Raw genomic sequence first — 18971 nt, 5'->3', positions numbered from 1 at the left:
AAGAATGAATTAAGCTAATTGAGCTCAACAGTGTTGACCTTTTAGGGTTCGATGGAGAAGATAATCATTGTAGTGACAGGTTCACATTTCCACAGTAGAAAAACAATACTTTTTCACTGTGCAAACACTGAGATGATTTCTCTTTCTTCCATAGACTTATTTTTTCATAGAGGGAGTAGTACCATGATACTTGTTTGAGAACCATGGGTGAACAGTATGATGTTAGCATTAAATACTTTCAGAGCCTTGTTACTTTAATAAGGGTCATGTACAACTCTCTTAGTACCCACCACCAAATTGATGTCTATTTTCAACTCAAGGCCCAATTCTGCAAGAAAATCTGTTTTTGCTTTGTTTTGGTTTTCCCCTGGATGAGCCTTGTAAAACAAGTTTTCCCTCTTCCTTGTGCTCTTGTCTGGATCTATGTGGCTTCCTGATCTTGGGAATCTGTCCCAGTGGCTCTGAAACTCAACTGTGCATCAGAACAACCCCAGAAGCTTTAAAAAATACAGATACCTAGTATTATACCCTCACTGAATCAGAATCTCCAGAGATGGAGCCTGAGGATCACCTGTAATTTTGAAAACTCCTTATGTAATTATGATGCTGCAGTTTCACAGTTCTTGGATATTCTAGTCTTTTTTTAAAAATTAGGGAATGATTAGTAATAGCCTATTTTTATCTGTGCTGATACTTTTTTGGGGCTACTTGCTGGATTCAATTTTTGAGGCCACCTCCAGATGCCTCTTTGGTAAATATGGGATCCTTCTGGGTTTAATAGAGGACCATTTATGCATATGTTCAACTATGTATGTATGTATGTATCCATCCTTCCATCTAGTGAACAAATATTTGTTTATTTTTCTTCCAGTTTCATTGCAATATAATTGACACAAATATTTATATTTTGATTTTCACTACAGGGGTAAGTGCAAGTTGAAACCCATAGGCTTACTTTACCTTTAACTGGCTCTATGTCAGTTACTGAGTCTGTGCTAGTCTGTGATTTCTTGGGAGGTAGAGACCACATCTCTCTACATGGTTGTGTCTTTAGTAACTCTTTAGTGTCGTAACTGTGGGAAATGTTAGACATTTTTTCTCATTGAAATGGGGTAAAGAGTCACAAATTCTTCTCTGTTCCAGCATGCAAACAACACAGAAGTGTTGGGGATTTTCCAAAGGCCCATTGCTTATGGGTCTGAGCATTCAATAAGACTTAATCTGTATACTTGAAGTCTGAAAGGCAGGAGAGGTCACAAGGGATTCTTGGGAGGCATTAGAATGGTAGATGTGGACAGGAGGAACAACGGAGAGTGAAAACCTTAACTGAGGTAAACTAAGATATATTTTATCCTAGAAGGATGGCCTTTCCCCCTATTATAGCAGGTGTGCTGTCTTAATGCTGCAGAATTTTGAAATGATGAATATCTAAGCAGCCCTGTGTGCGCTTGGTCTGGCATTCTCATTGAGGATAGAAGACAGGATGCAGCCTGATTTGAAGGATGTAGAAGGGGGCCCTGCAGAAATGGGAAGTGATCTGCGTCTGTGTACTTTATCCATTAGAGCCCTTTGCATAATAATCATAGTTGTCTTAAATTCCTGGTCTGATAATTCCAACATCCCTGCCATATCTGAGTGTGGTCAACGTGAGAAGAAAGATGGAAATTCTAAGAAAGAAGAAAAAAATAAATGCTAGAGATTGAAAACAGTGTAATGAAGAATGCATTTGATGGGCTCATTAGTAGATTGGGCATGCCTGATGAAAGAATTTCTGAGCTTGAGGGTATGTCAGTTGAAAATCCTAAAACAGAACAGCAAAGAGAAAAAAAGAATGAAAACAAAACAAAACAAAAAAACACACAGAAAAAAAACCCATAATAGAATAGCTAAGGACTGTGGGACAACTACAAAAGTTATTACATACTTGTATTAGGATTACCAGAAAGAGAAGAAAGAGAGAGAGGGACAGAGGCAATGTTTGAAGAAATAATGTCTTGAGAATTTCCCCAAATCAAAAACCACAGATCCAGGAAGCTCAGAGAACACCAGCAAGATAAATGCCAAACAAAACAAAACAAACAACGACAACAAAACTCCAGAAACGATACCTAAGCGTGGCTTATTCGGACTATCAAAAAGCAAAATAAGGAAAAATCCTGAAAGAAAGAAACCAAAGCCAAAAAAAATCACTTTACTGACAGTGGAACAAAGAAAAGAATTACATCCAATTTTTCCTCAGAAACCATTCAAGCAAGAAGAGAGTTAAATGGAATATTTAATGTGTTGAGAGAAAAACCTACACCAATCTAGAATTCTCTACTCTGCAAAATTATCCTTCAAAAGGGAAGGAGAAATAAGGCCTACAGACAAAAATTGAGGGAATTTGTTGCTAGTAGACCTGCTTTGCAAGAAATGTTAAAAGGAATTCTTCAGAGAGAGGGAAAATGATATAGGTCAGGAACTCAGGTCTACATTAAGGAAGGAAGAGGACTGGAGAAGGAATAAGTAAGGCAAAATAAAATTTTTTATTTTTCTTATTCTTTTTTAAAAATTAATTAATTAATTAATTAATTAATATTTGGCTGCGTTGGGTCTTCATTGCTGCGCACGGGCTTTCTCTAGTTGCGGCGAACAGGAGCTATTCTTTGTTGCGGTGCACAGGCTTCTCACTGCGGTGGCTTCTCTTGTTGTGGAGCATGGGCTCTAGGAGCGCAGGCTTCAGTAGTTGCAGTGCACGGGCTCAGTAGTTGTGGCACACAGGCTTCGTTGCTCTGTGGCGTGTAGGATCTTCCTGGACCAGGGCTCGAACCCGTGTCCCCTGCATTGGCAGGCGGATTCTTAACCACTGCATCACCAGGGAAGCCCTTATTTGTCTTATTCTTAATTGATCTAAGAGATCAACCATAATAGTAACAATGTATTCAGTTATATATATAATATACATATGTACAACTATATATACATATATACATATATATCATAATATAAGTGAAATTATTGACAGCAACAATACAAGAGTAGAGAGGAAGGAATTAGAATTATTTTGTTCTTACCTGTGAAGCAGTATAGTGTTATTTGAAAGTGAACTTCGATTGGTTGTATATTGCAAACTCTAGGGCAACCACTGAAAAAAGTTACAGAGAGATGACAACTGGTATATTAAGAAAGGAGAGAAGATGGAATCATATAAAATGTTCAATTAAAATCATAAAGGTAGAGTGGAAGATGAAAGTAGGAGCAAAGAAAAGGACAACAAATACAAAACAGTAAAAAATATGGCAGATATTATTAATCCAACTATGTCAATAATCACCTTAAACATCGATGTTTTATTTTTTTATTTTTAAATTTTTTATAAATTTATTTATTTATTTTTGGCTGCATTGGGTCTTTGTTGCTGCGCACGAACTTTCTCTAGTTGTAGTGAGCGGGGAGTACTCTTTGTTGCGGTGTGCAGGCTTCTCATTGCGGTGGCTTCTCTTGTTGTGGAGTACGGTGTCTAGGTGCGGGCTTCAGTAGTTGTAGTGTGCTGGCTCAGTGGTTGTGGCTCGTGGGCTTAGTTGCTCTGCAGCATGTGGGATCTTCCCAGACCAGGGCTCGAACCGTGTTCCCTGCATTGGTAGGAGGATTCTTAACCACTGCGCCACCAGGGAAGTCCCACATCAGTGTCTTAAATGCACAATTAAAAGACAGAGATTTTTAGAGTGGATTAAAAAACAAGATCCAACTATAAATTTTGCACAAGAAACTCACTTTGAATATAAATACATATATAACAGTGGCCAAGATGGCAGAGTAGGAAGATTCTGAGCTCACCTCCTCCCATGGGCACACAAAAATTACAACCATTTACAGAGCAACGATTGATGAGAAATAGTGGAAGACTAGCAGAAAAGATCTTCTACAACTAAGATATAAAGAAGAAACCACAATAAGATCAGTAGGAGGAGCAGAGATGCAGTATAGTCAAGACCCATACCCCTGGGTGGGTGACACACAAACGGGAGAATAATTACAATTCCAGACATTCTCCCCAAGGAGAGAATGGTCCAAGCCCACAATGGGCTCCCCAGCCCAGGGGTCCTACACTGGGAAGATGAGACTCCAGAACATTTGGCTTTGACAGCCAGTGGGGCTTACTTTCAGGAGAGCCAGAAGGCTGTAGGAAATAGAGACCCCACTCTTGAAGGGTGCACACAAATTCTCACATGTGCTGGGACACAGGGAGAAGCAGTCATTTGAAAGGAGCCTGGGTCAGACCCACCTGCTGATCTTGGAGAGTCTCCTGGAGAGGCAGGACACAGGTGGAGCTCACCTTGGGGACACAGACACTGGTGACAGCCATTTTGGGGTGCTCGTTGTACCACAAGGACACTGGTACTGGCAAGCTCTATTTTGGAATCCTCCCTCTAGCTTATTAGTGCTGGAACACAGCCTCATCCACCAGTGGGTGGACACCAGCTCCAGGACCACCACAGCCCCACAGCCAACCATGTCAGGACTCAGACCATCCACCAGCAGGCCAACACTAGATCCAGGGCCCCTAGCCCCACAGCCACCCACCCCAGAAACTGGCTCTGCCCACCAGTGGGCCAGCACTAGCCCCAGGACCCCCTAGGGCTCTGCAGCCAGATGTCTTGTGACCCAGCCCCATATGCCAGTGGCCAGCAGCCTCTGCACAAGGCAGGGCCTGGCAACCAACTGGACCAGTGGCCAGTGACGCCTACCAGACTGCTCACAGTAGTCAGCTCATCAGAACAGAAGGACACATACAACCCATATAAGGGACATTCCTAGAACATACAGCTCTGGTGACCTTAGGGGAATGTGCTGCTGGGACTCATAGGACATCTCCTACAAAAGCTACTTCTCTAAAGTTGGGAAGCACAACCAATCTACAAAATACATAGAAATAAAAATGGTGAATTAGGCAAAATGAGGTGACAGAGGAATATGTTCCAAATGAAGGAACAAGAAAAAACTTCAGAAGAAGAACTGAGTGAAGTGGAGATAAGTAAACTCCCTGATAAAAGAGTTCAAAGTAATGATATTGAAGATTCTTAAAGAACCCAGGAGAAGATTGGATGAATAGAGTGAGAAGTTAGAAGTTTTCAACAAAGAGTTAGAAAATATAAAGAAGAACCAAACAGAGATGAAGAATATAATAACTGAGATAAAAAATACACTAGATGGAATCAACAGTATATTAGATGATAAGAGGAATGGATCAGTGAGCTGGAAGACAGAGTAGTAGAAGTCACCCAAGCTGAAAAGAAAAAAGAATAAAAAGAAATGAGGACAGTTTAAGAAACCCCTGGGACAACATCAAGTGCACTAATATTCACATTACAGGTACTCCAGAAGGAGAAGAGAGAGAGAAAGGTGCTGAGAACATATTTGAAGACACGTTAGCTGAAAACTTCCCTAACCTGGGAAAGGAAACAGACGTCCAGGTCCAGGAAGCACAGATAGTCCCAAATAGGATCAACCCAAAGAAGACCACACCAAGACAAATTATTATCAAACTGGCAAAAATTAAAGATAAGAAGAGAAGAGTAAAAGCAGAAAAGGAAAAGAAACAAGTTACGTATAAGAGAACTCCCATAAAGCTATCAGCTGACTTTTCAGCAGAAACTTTGCAGGCCAGAAGGGAGTGGCACAATATATTTAAAGTGGTGAAAGGGAAAAACTACAACCAAGAATGCTCTACCCAGCAAAATTTTCATTCAGATTTGATGGAGTGATCAAAATTTTACAGACAAGCAAAAGCTAAAAAAGTTCAGCACCACCAAACCAGTTTCACAAGAAATGTTAAAGGGACTTCTCTAAGTGGAAAAGGAAAGGGCACAACTAGAAATATGAAAATTACAGAAGGAACAATCTCATTGGCATAGGCAAATATACAATAAAGGTAGTAAATCAATCATGTATAAAGCTAGTAGGAAGGTTAAAAGACAAAAGTTGTAAAATCATCTAGATCCACAATAAGTAGTTAAGGAATACACAAACAGAAAGATGCAAAATCCCAAAACATATGAAGATAAAACAACACACTTCTAAATGACACATGGATCAAAGAAGAAGTCTCAAGAGTAATTTAAAAATATTTTGAATTAAATGAAAATGAAAATACCACTTACCAAAATTTGTGGGTTGCAGTAAAAGCAGTGCTTAGAGGAAAATTTATAGCATTGGATGCATATATTAGTAAAGAAGAAAGATCCAAAATCCAAAATCAGTCATCTAAGCTTCCACCTTAGGAAAGTAGAAAAAGAAGACTAAATCCAAATTAAGCAAAATAAAAGAAATAATAAGAATTTGAGCAGACATCAATGAAATTGAAAACAGGAAATCAATAGAAAAAAATCAATGGAACCAAAATCTGATTCTTTGAAAAGATCAATAAAATTGATAAGCCTCTAGCCAGGCTAAGTGAGATAAAAAGAGAAAAGGCACAAAAACTAATATCAGAAATGAAAGATGGGTAATCACTACAGATCCCACAGACAATGAAAGGATAATAAAGGAATACTGTGACCAACCTTATGTCCACAAATTTGATAACCTAGATGAAACGGACTAATTCCTTGAAAGACACAATCTGCTAAAACTTACAAGAAGGAACAGACAATTTGAACAGGCTTATATCTATTAAATTAATTGAACCAATACTTAAATAAGCTTCCAAAACAGAAAACCCAAGGCCCAGATGGATTCACTGGTGAATTCTACCAAAGACTTAAGGAAGAAATTTTACCAATTTTCTATCATCTCTTCCAGAAGATAGAAGCAGAAGGAATACTTCCCAAGTCATTCTATGAGGTCAACATTACCATAACATCAAAACCAGACAAAGACTTTGTAAGAAAAGAAAACTACAGACCAATATCTCTCATAAACAAAGATGCAAAAATCCTAAAAATATATTAGCAAATCAAATCCAACAATGTATAAAAAGAATTACACACTATTGCCAAGTGGGATTTATCCAGGTATGTTTCACAAAAGAAACAATGATAAGCTGGACTTCATTAATATTAAAAACTTCTGTCTATGAAAGACACTGCCAAGAGAATGAGAAGACAAGCCTCAGACTGGGAGAAAATATTTGCAGAAGACATGTCATATCTGATATAGGACTGCTATCCAAAATATACCAAGGAACTTAAAGCTCAACAATAAGAAACCCAAACCCAATTAAGAAATAGGCCACACAACTCACCAAAGAAGATATACAGATGGCAAATAAGCATATGAAAAGATGCTCCACATCTTTAAGTCAATAGGGAAATGCAAATCAAAACCACGAGATACCACTGCACACCTTTTAGAGTGGCCAAAATCCAGAACAACACCAAATGCTGGTCAGCATGTGTAGTAAGTAGAAGGAGCTCTCATTCTTTGTTGGTGGGAATGCAAAGTGGTACAGCCACTTTAGAAGACAGTTTGGTGGTTTCTCACAAAACTAAACACGCTCTTACCATATAATCCAGCAATCACATTCTTGGTGTTTACCCAAAGGAGCTGAAAACTTATGTCCACACAAAGACCTGAATGTGAATTTTTTTTTAATTAATTAATTTATTTATATTTATTTTTGACTGTGTTGGGTCTTCGTTTCTGTGCGAGGGCTTTCTCTAGTTGCGGCAAGCGGGGGCCACTCTTCATTGCAGTGTGGGGGCCTTTCACTGTCGTGGCCTCTCTTGTTGCGGGGCACAGGCTCCAGACGCGCAGGCTCAGTAGTTGTGGCTCATGGGCCTAGTTGCTCCGCGGCATGTGGGATCTTCCCAGACCAGGGCTCGAACCCGTGTCCCCTGCATTGGCAGGCAGATTGTCAACCAGTGCGCCACCAGGGAAGCCCCTGAATGTGAACTTTTATAGCAGCTTTATTCATAGTTGCTAAAACTTGGAAGCAACCCAGATGTCTTTCAGTAGGTGAATAGATAAATAAACTGTGGGATATTATTCAGCACTAAAAAGAAATGAGCTGTCAAGCTATGAAAAGACAAGGAGGAAACTTAAATGCATATTACTAAGTGAAAGAAGCCAATCTGAAATGGCTACACACTGTATGATTCCAATTATATGACATTTTGGAAAATGTAAAACTATGGAAACAGTAAAAAGATCAGTGGTTGCCAGAGGTTGCGGGGAGAGAGGGATGAATAGGCAGAGCACCGGGGATTCTTAGGGCAATGAAACTATCATGGTGGACACATCATTATACATTTGTCAAAACTCATGGAAGGCACAACAACCAAGAGTGAACCCTAAGATAAACTATGGATTCTAGGTGATAAGGGTGTGTTAATGTAGGTTCATGTAACAAATGTACCACTGTTGTGTGGAGGGGGGAGCAGGTATATGGGATCTCTTTGTACTACTGCTCAGTTTTACTGTGAACCTAAAACTGCTCTAAAAAATAAAGTTTTTAAGAGGAAAAGAAACTGATCTGGATTTTCCACAGAAAGTCATAGCATTTCCACCCACGCTTCAGCAACTGTTAAAAAAAAAAAAAAAAAGGCTCATGATTCATGCTTGGACTCCTAAGTGCCAGGTCTTGGTGAACCCCAATTGAATGGTGCCTTAATTACATGGTAATTGCCATTTTATTGCATTGATTTGTATAAACTTTAAAATCCTTTTCAAAGGACCAACACCCCCACAAAAAACAAAAAACAACTTTAAAGTCCTTGGAGCAGATTGTATCTGGGATTGGGAAGATACTTCTCTGAACGTTCTGGCCCTGAGGCATCAAAGTATAAATCTTCTTTCATTTTCTACCTTCCTTCAATTTTCTTACTGCTCTTTACTTATTAAACTTAAGGCACAGAGAAGGAGAAAGAGAGTTAAAAAAAAAAAAAAAGAAAGAAGGAAAGAAAGAAAGCAAGCAAATTGCATCAGCCACAGAGCAAGGCATTAAGGGATGGTATAGAACCTTCTTTGGTTAAGATTTACCTCCTGAAACCCTCTCTGACCAGCCCTTCTTCTCACTTGTGCTTCTCTTAAATCATAATTGTCATTGGTACATTTCACTGGACAGTTTACAAGACACACTTATATATATATACATTATCTGTTAAACTTCAAAGCTATGAAAGATAAGCAATATTATCATCCCAATATCCTAAAGGAGAAATGGATTCAGACAGGTTAATTCATTTCCAAGGGACCCTCCAAGGATAAGTGTAGGGAGCTCTCCAAGCCAGTCTCCTGTTCTCCATCCCATCCTCTACTTTACCTCGTCCTCTCCAATGCCAGCATTTTCCACTCTGCTCATGCTCAGCATTAAACATTCTCCCCAAATTTTTACCTTGAATAAACACAAATTTACAGAAATGTGTAATGAATACTTGCAAACTCCTCTCCTAGATTATTCATTGATTAACATGGTACCCCATTTTCTCTTCATAATTCTGTGTCTGTGTCTCTCTTCCTCTGTCTCTCTCTTCCTCTTCCTCTGTGTTTATATTTACATTTATGTTATATTTATATTCCCCTCCTGAACTGTTAGAGAGTTAGTTGCAGACATCATGACTCTTCAGCATTAAGTAAGTTTTAAGAACAAAGACCTTCTCTAACATACCCACAATTCAGTTCTCACACTCAGGAAATTTATTGGATATTACAACACTATTATGTTTTATCCAGTCAATACTCTAATTTCTCAAGTTGTCTCTATATCAGTAAGGTTCTTTAGTATCTGTTTTTTGTTTGTTTGTTTGCTTTTTTAAACCCAGGATTCATTCAAGGATGACAGCTGTCATGTCTCTTCAGTCTGTCCTGCGTTTTTAGTCTTTTATGACCTTGACGTGGTAGAGTCCCCTTCTTCTTGCTTGCTTTACTTCCTGAGTTCTGTCTCACATTTCACAGGAGAGGGCTGGGCAGGTGCCATCAGAACACCCCCTCCCCCCTCCAGATCTCAGGCATCAGGAATGCCCTGTACTTAAGAGCCTAAAACGTTTCTAGGTGGGGGCCCAGATTTACACAAGTCAGAGAGGGACACTTGGGGTTGGAGAATTCCATGAGCAAGGTTCCTGTGCCCAGGACCTTGTGGCGAGAAAAAGGGGCAACAGATAGTGAGGTAGTACAGCCCTGGGATCCACTCCCCTGCCCACTAATGTCTGGCTCTGCTGAACCCTCACTCGCACCCTCCCCACTCCTTCTCTGCACGGACACCACTACACATCTGCCAGGCATTGCTTTTTCCTCCCTCAAATCTGGGGCTCAGTCTTGTCCTGTCTTCTTTCACACAGAACTTCCTTACTTCTCCACTGGTTGATAAGAACAAGACTGGCTCCTCTTTCCTTGTGTCTCCAGAGTGGCCAGCATATCGGAAGGTGCTTAATGTCTTGTCACAAAATACTGGGTTTGAGTGAGCATTGCATTATGGATATCTCTCTGCTCTACAAACATGCTTTGGTCCTCCCAGAAACAGACCCTTTGCCAGTGAAGCTCCTTTGACCCACGTTAGTCCCAGGAAATACAGTACAGATTTCCTTGGTGGTGGCAGGGCTGTGGGTGATTTGGCAATGATACTATTTCAATAAGATTTTGTGGGTATTTCTGAACTCAGACTTTCCTAACTCATTTTTTTGATTCATTCTCTCATTGATTCATCATAATTTTTAGGCCATTGGTGCCGGACAGGCACAAATGGTCTCTGGACCCCTCCATTCTTTTCCAGTGTGTGAATCTGAGCTTGGCCACTCACGAGCCTGAGTAACCTCGAGAAAGTTCCTTAACCACTATGAGTCTCAGGTGACTGCTTTGTCTTACTTCATGGAATAAATAAGGAAACATATGTAAAGTACTAACCAAAATACCAGGTACACGTTATCATTCAAAAGTTTCTCTATCAGGTGCAGGTCTAGGTGGTAATATCCACCATACTGAGCATCTACCCTGCACCAGGCACTGTGCTCCGTGCTCTATGAGCAGAGCCCCTTCTCATTTTCACAGTAACCACTCAGGCAAGTATTTTTATTGATATTTCAGAAAGCCTAGTGATGGGCTCCAAATCACTAGCCTCTGGGACTCCAAAGGGCTCTTTCCACCAACTGCACTGCTTTGTGGGATCTTAGATGGTCTCCAAGGTTCCTGTTGGCTTTAACAGGCTCTGTGATCTGCTGAGAGGGAAGGCGTGAGGCTGCTGGGGTGGGGGTGAGGGGCCGGGAGCAGGGAGTGCAACTTGTTCTTACAGCACCTGGTCTGGCCGAAAGGAAATCCAGTACATGTGTTGGTGTGCAGACCTTCGGCCTCCATTCTGGATCTGCTGGGGAGCTACCCTGACTGGGCTGATGGTAGCACTGGGATTATTCTTTTTTTTTTAGCCGTGCTGCATGGCTTGTGGTATCTTAGTTCCCCAACCAGGGATTGAACCCGTGCCCTCAGCAGTGAAAATGCAGAGTCCTAACCACTGAACCACCAGGGAATTCCCTGGGATTATTCTTATATAACCACTTAAAAGAGGTTTCCAGTTACAATAGTGATAGCCAATGAGGTTTCCAATGTCTAGAATATACAATGTGCCCCAAGATTCCAAATCCTGGGCACTGTAATCATAGGAGAGATTTGGTTCAAAGGCTGTTTGCACGGTAGGGGTCTGATGGTCAAGATCTTCATCCTTGCCAGAGCTTAGTCCTTACCTCTCAGATGGAAGAGGGGCCAGGTGACCCTGATGCCTGCCTTCCTCCAGGCCTCCTAGACTCCCTAGGGAGTGAACATCATCTTCTGCATTTGTGTGTGTACTGGGGGAGGGGGTTGGGGGCTGAAGGAAGGGAATGGGCTGCAGGGGTCTGAGCCTTGGGAATCTCATTTTTGGCCTAGTCCTGGGCATTCTCACCTTCCCACAATGAACCAGTACATCATTAGTAACATACATGCCACAGCTCACTGCCTGGACTCACAATCCAGCAAGTCGCTCGATCTCTCTGTGCCTCAGTTTCCTCATGTGTAAAATGGTAATAGTCATAGGGCCCATTTCATAGACTTGTGAAGATTAATGAGTTAATAGAGAGCATTTAGAAGAGCGGCTGGCACGTTTAAGTGTTACGTAAACTTGATGTTGCTGGGCTCAAGAAGTAGGAAGAAAGCCCACACCCCTAAAAAGGGGTCTAGAATCTTAGAATGTTGGAACTGTAAGTGGCCTGGCCCAAGCTCTGAGTCAGTGTTAGTGACTATACGGAATTCAAACCTTTGTCTTCATCTCAGGTCTTTCTCCATAGGGACTTTATTTTCTGAACCCCAAACCCAATCTCATAGGGAATCACAGTCTCTCTGAAACTTCCCTGGTACAGCATTGCATCTGGCAGTTGCTGTCTGAGAGGAAGAAGCGCTCATGTGTGAGTCAGGCTGTGACGGCTTTGTGGGTATACCAGAAGCCTGTGCCGGGGCAGGCTCCCCAGGTGAGTGGAGATGCCCACCCTCCCTCCCTCCCGCTCCCTGCCTCTCCCTGGGTGGGGTTCCCTCAATAGACTCTTTGTTCTCAGGACTCTCCTCAGCCCCACCTAGTCTTTAACTCTCCCACAGTCTGGGCTCTGATCTTTACTTAAACCACCAAGCCCTTGCATCAAACCACAAGAAGAAAACCACATGTCTTTTGAATTAGGCTGTTTTCTCTTGTTTTGTTTTTTCCTTCCTCTCTTCTTCTCTCCCTCTTCCCTGGCTTCCTCACCCCAGCGCGCGCGCGCACACACACACACACACACACACACCCTTTTTCTCCACAGCAGTTTTCCCATCAGGAGGCTGCTTCCTGGTTTCATGAAACAAGGCTGCCCAGGACTTAGTCCTGGAACAGGCAAACAAAGGGCCGCCCACAGCCCTTAGGACACCTGGAGGACCAGCTAGCCCCTCTCTTGGACCCAGAGCCCTCACCTCAGCTGCCGTCTCAGAACATGGCAGATCTGGGTTGGGAGCTGCCTTGGGTCTAGAGAAACTTGGGCAGTGACCCAGCCTTGCACCCAGAGGCCTCGGTCAATGCCAGGCTTGTGCATTATTGGGTCCGGTGAAGACTGTGGGGTTACTGCTGACAGCCTGGCTCCCATTTGAGCTGCCCACACTCAGTGGACTTCCGGCCTGGGGAACACAGGCTGCCTGTCTAGGACTGTGGAGTCCTTTGCAGGGAGAGACAAGGTGGGTGGAGTAGGGGAAGGGTTAGACTCTCATCAGCTTGGCTGGCTCCATGGTCCAAATTCTCACTGCAGGTGAGACAGCCCCAGAGTACTTCCTGCAGGAAAGGCGAAGTGCCTTCAAAACAAAAGGGGCAAGGCACAGCCCCGAAGTCACAGTGGAGGGTGAGATGGGCTCTACCAGGGGTCATAGATTCAAATGCTTTCTGGGCTCAGGCAGGTAATTAAACATACAAAGGGCCAGATGTAATAAAATACATGGCAGGATAGACATCTAATTTAAATTTTAAAATTATATTTTTGAAACATTCTTTTAGCCAAATAAAACATATTTCCTGTCCAGATACACCCTCTCCTGCCCCCAGGCTGTGAATTTCCAACCCTCTTGTATACAATCCACAGTTTTGCTATTCTGACATAGAAGGGGTTGTAAAGAAACATAACAGAGTCGCTAAAACATGGCACTGGGTTGGGTGTTGGTAGAGCTGTGGTTAAAAACACAGGCTTTGGTGTCCAGCTGTGATGGACATTCCTCAATTGCTTCATTTTAGCTGTATGATCATTGGATAGGTTACTCAATCTTGCTAAGTCTCGGTTTTCTCATCTGCAAGATGGGGATGATGAAAGAATCTATTTCAGAGCATGATGAGCCCCTTCACATAGCTCAATAAACGATTACTAGGATATTCTACACCCCTTCCAACAAACACACACAAGGCTGAATGCCTTTTGCCAAAGAGCAATAGTTTGGTGAACTGAGCGTTAATATTTTCTGTGGTTCTGGCCTGTGGCGAGAGGGGTGAGAGTCAGAGCCAAGGTCAGATCTGCACAGACCATTTCCCTGTGAACACAGAACAAAAACTCTTTGCAGTTGGGCTGTTAATTTTAAATTCAGGAAAAGAAGGTTGGCTGGGGAAGTTTTGCCCTCAGGTCTTGGAATTTCTCACCAGACCTCCAATGTTCACCTCCAGCTGGGGGTGGTTGGCCCACCTGGGTCAGCAATGGCCCATTTGCCCTTGATCTTAGCAGAAGAAGCTGGTCTGCCCAACACCAAGGAGCCTGGGGGGGTAGGGGAACCCATCCAGTTCCCTGGAGGTATTTGAAAGAGGGCTGGACTAGGCTTCCTGAAATCTACCTTCCACCCCAACAGGACCTGTGCACTTGAACTTGTTACTTGCAAACTCCTTGAGGGTGGAGATCACTGATCTCTCTGGATTGCCACAATCCCTAGCATAGCATCCTCAATAAATGACCTGCTTAATACACACTGAAATAACTATATGAAACTCATACTTGAAAGTAGGAAATGGGGAGAGATTCTTCACACTTTTAAAAGGAATTTTCATTTTATAAAACATTTCCCCACTAGAGTTCTCTAAATGGAAACTTCTTTGGTTATTTAAAATGAGATTGTAATTTGACTAGTTGAAACCTAAACTGATGGGCTCAGTTGATCTATACCGTCCTCCCACGCTTTCCCTTTCCCTGCGGTCTCTGTAAATTCAAATCCCACCCGTCCTTGATAACAGTGAACAGTGATTGGGACTATTTTGCAGCAGACCAGGCGCTCAGTGCTGTGTACGTGACCACATTCTACCATCATAGCCGCTTCACGGCCAGGAATATTCTCTTCCTCATTTTACAGATGAGACAATGTATGCTTGGAGAGTTCGGAACTATTTGTAGGAGTGGCCGAGTCAAAACCTACACCCAGCCCGAGCAGTGAATCACTGTTCTTAAGAAATGCCGCCTTCAAACAGATTCATCTGTACCATTTTTCTAGGTTCGGATGAACCGGTTTGCAGGACAGAAATAGAGACACAGATGTAGAGAACAAACGTATGGACACCAAGGGGGGAAAGTGGCCGGGGGGTGGGGTGTGATAAATTGGGAGACTGAGATTGACATACAAACACTAATATGTGTAAAATGGATAACTAATAAGAACCTGCTGTATAAAAAAAAAATTAAAAAATTAAAAAATAAAAAAGAGGCTGCTTGTTATCAAGCTCACAGATAAGCAATGAAAAAAAAAAAGAAATGCCACCTTCTCCACGAGGGCCCTCCTGACCCTAAACAGACGGGACAGTCTCATTCCTCTGGTGCCTAGCCTTCTCTTGGTCTTCTTGACCTTGCATTCTATCCTGGGCAGCGGCCACTTAGGTGTTTGCCGCCTCCCCGCTGCCCTGTCACCCACTCCCCCAGCGCTCACGCCGGACTGGCGGGGCCTAGAGCGTGGGAGGCGCCTCCCACCCGTCTTTGCCTTTCCAGCGGTGCCAGGCTCCGTGCCAGACCCGGGGGCCTCGCTGAGTATTTCGGTTCAGTTTGATGTATCTCCTTTCCCGCAAGAGGGCGCTGACGCTCTCCAGGAAGGAGTCTAGCAGAAGTGTAGAGGCGATAGGTCTCTGAAAACTGGGGGCGTCTCTGGGGGCACTCATGCTGCTCTGGTTTAGCCTGGGCAACACTCTGAGGTGGCCTCAAGGGCTGTTCCATCCCAGTGAGATCTGGGAACCAGCCACAAGGCTCCAAGTGGCCTTGTGGTCCCATAACCTCCTGCTTGGCCCACCTGCCTGGGCCCCTGAAACGCCGCAGCCAGCCCTGTGGCGGTGTCCTGAGTTCAGGCCTATTGTAGCCAATTGCACCAACTCTCTGTGCTCTGGACCCCTGCCTGCTTCCTGCGGCCCTGCTTGCAGACCTGCTGGGAGCGGACAAGCAGATCCCAGCTGGGCCTCACCCTGATCACCGCAGGTTGATCTGAGCATGTGATGCCCTTCCCCTGTTCCTTTGTTGGTGGAGCGGACAAATATATATATATATTATTATATAATAATATTATTATTATTATTAATAATAATTATTAACCTGGAGCCCTGGGTGGTTCATCCTGGACCTCACACCCAGTGTCTCCCTGGATTGGGCTGGCAGCCCCCAGGTAGTGAGGGGAGGTCATTAATATTGCTCCCATTATATACTTGAAGGAACTGAGGCTCACACTTGTTAAGGAAAGAGGCAGGGATGCAGTCTGCGGCCACCCGTTCAAGAGAGGGGCCTTGTGGGCTGGGGAGAGCTTCCCTGAGCTGAGAGCCGGCAGTGTCTTGTCCCGGGGCCTGCAGCGGTGGAGCTTTGTGGCAAATCCTGGCAGCCACTGGAGCACTCCTGGAAGGCACAAAGTCATAGGACCGGGATGAAGGTGGCCCCGCCACCTGGTCCCATCCAGGGACCCCACAATTACATGGGGGCGCAGGAGGTAAATGGCTCACCTAGCTCTGCCCCAGGCCAGCTCACAGCGGCTCGCCAGGATCGATGCATTTGGCAACCAGTTCTCAGAAGGGTTGTCTTGCCAGCAGCACCTGCATCATGCGATGAACCAAAGGAATTTTCCTGCAGTGCAGACCCGAGGATGGGGATGCAAAAATCTGTCTTTTCTCCCTTCCCTCTTCCTTCCCCTCCCTTTCCCTCTCTTCCCCTCTCTCCCCTCCCCTCCCATCCCCTTCTCTCTCTCTGTCTTCTCAGTTTACCGGGGGAAGAGGTATAGTCAGGAGGAAAAGGTAACATTATGCCTTCCTTTGCACTCACTGCCCTGCATTTGGAATATTCCAGCTCAAACTATCCATGGATCAGACTCTCTGGGAGAAATGAGATTTTACAATTCTGGGAACCAGGGTGACCCACTGCTGCCAAGATGGACAAGGCTTCTGAGGCCTCCGGACACCTCCTCCCATGCTCTGAATTACGTGCCTCCCTTCCTTAAGACCCTGTCTTCCACCAGCTGCCACTCTACCCATCCATCCTCACATGGGTCACATATCAGCCCTGATGGGCTGGGCCAGACTCCTCCCCGCTCAGCTGCGTGGGGATTTTCGCCTCTAGGTCTGGTGTATGACAGACTTCAGAACAAATGTTACAGCTTGCACTTGACAAGGCTTGGTGCCTATCTCAGTCTTAATCCTTTTATTCTGCAGAAATTTAGGCTGCAGAATCTATCCTGGCAGATTAGGGGCACTTTGCTTGGGTCTCCACTTCTGCACACATTTCCCTTAAACCCAGAGACTTGTGGGCTCCAGGATACTTAATAATGGGCTGGATATATTTGATTTCATTCAACACATATTTATGAGGAGCCTACCATGTGCCAGGCACCGTGCTGGACTAGGAGGATATAAAGATGACCCCTGGGTGTGTATATGGCTGGTGCCACACCCAGAATTGAGGCAACTGGCATACTTTCTCTATTATGCCTCTGGGTAGATTCTCGCATTGTTAACCAGGTCTAATATGAGAGACCCCATCAAGGGAGTTGGACCACAGTAATAAGCTAATGTAATCTTAACCACTTCACTCTTTCTGGATTGCCCCATCCTTGAAGGCCCAGTTCAAGTCCCATCTCTGCTGTGAAGTCTTCCTTTCATTCATTCATTCAGCTAGAAAATCGTTAGGGTGCCAACACTGTGATAAGTATAGATACGGATACAAAGAGTATAAAGCATGCCCCCAGTTGCATTCTGGTAGAGGAGATTCTTTCATTCAGCAAATATTGGTTGAGGGCCCATCATGGTCTAGGCACTGCACAAGGCGTGGGACACATGGCAATGAACTAGGCCAACATGGGTCCTCCCTTCCCAGGGTATTAAGTCTGGTGAGGGACACAGATGTGTGAGCAGCCAGTCCCACTACGCTGTACTCAGTGGCACAGTGGAGGGAAGTCTGGGGAGCAATGAAGCTCATAGATAGGCTTCTGCTCACAGGGCCAGGGCAGGTTTCCCTGGGGGTGATTCACCTTGTACTTAAATAATCACCAGAGAAGGTGGTGACTGCTCGGTACCACCTGCGAGGTGCACGTGAGGATTAGTGCAACAGCACCTGCAGAGGGGAGGGCTCCTCCAGCCATGGAGAAGTCTTCCGGGAAGGAGTGAGCTTTGAGTTGGGTCTTAAAACTTCCAGAATGACTCCAGCCCACCCTGGTCTTTCTCTCTCCAGAAGCACTCCCAGGCTGTTTCACAAAGTTAACTCAATTGTTTATGATATGTTTACATAATTTTTCTCCATCTTGCTTTGTTTTGTGTGTGTCCCCTGCCCACCCCTTATGTCATAAACCCTTGGAAGAATCTGGGGACCAATGGCATCTCTTGGGTCCCCACAGACTAGCTTGGCGCTAGAACTGGACAAAGGGCACAAGTCTGGGAGCCCAGGTGTGTGGGCAGGTGCTCCTCATTGCCCCTTTGTGCCCTCCGCAGCACACATAATGCTCGAGGGAAATCAGTGCAGTGCCATGAGGGTGGGGACTTCTGAGTAGGTTCAGGGAAAGCCGAGCCTAGGCTCTGCCCAGGAAAGGTCTTTAAATAGAGCAGAGGGTGCTCACTTCGGCGGCACATATACTAGAATCGGAACGATACAGAGAAGATTAGCATGGCCCCTGCGCAAGGATGACACGCAAATTCGCGAAGTGTTCCACATTTTTCAAAGAAATTATTAAAAGGAAAAATTGTTCTTTAAAAAGAGTAGGGGCTTCTCCAGTGGCGCAGTGGTTAAGAATCCGCCTGCCAATGCAGGGGTCACGGGTTCGAGCCCTGATCTGGGAAGATCCCACACGCCGCGGAGCAACTAAGCCCATGCGCCACAACTACTGAGCCTGCGCTCTAGAGCCCGCGAGCCACAACTACTGAAGCCTGCGTGCTTAGAGTCCGTGCTCCGCAACAAGAGAAGCCACTGCAATGAGAAACCCACGCACTGCAATGAAGAGTAGCCCCCGCTTGCCGCAACAAAAAGAAAGCCCGCACGCAGCAACGAAGACCCAACACAGCCAAAAATAAATAGATAAATAAATAAATAAATTTATTT

The 18971-nt window shown here is 44.2% G+C and overlaps 1 non-coding gene across 1 annotated transcript; it reads left to right on the top strand.

Annotated features, from left to right (window-relative positions):
- Window positions 1-18484: 18484 nt before the first annotated feature.
- LOC132348284 (U6 spliceosomal RNA) lies at window positions 18485-18591 on the top strand. Its single transcript, XR_009497413.1, has one exon. It is a non-coding gene; the product is annotated as a U6 spliceosomal RNA (small nuclear RNA).
- Window positions 18592-18971: the final 380 nt, after the last annotated feature.

The sequence above is a fragment of the Balaenoptera ricei genome, chromosome 14 (genome assembly GCF_028023285.1).
Source record: "Balaenoptera ricei isolate mBalRic1 chromosome 14, mBalRic1.hap2, whole genome shotgun sequence".
In the NCBI taxonomy this organism is placed as follows: domain Eukaryota; kingdom Metazoa; phylum Chordata; class Mammalia; order Artiodactyla; family Balaenopteridae; genus Balaenoptera; species Balaenoptera ricei.
Note: the sequence above shows the minus strand (reverse complement) of the source record. Positions and strands in the feature narration are given on the sequence as shown.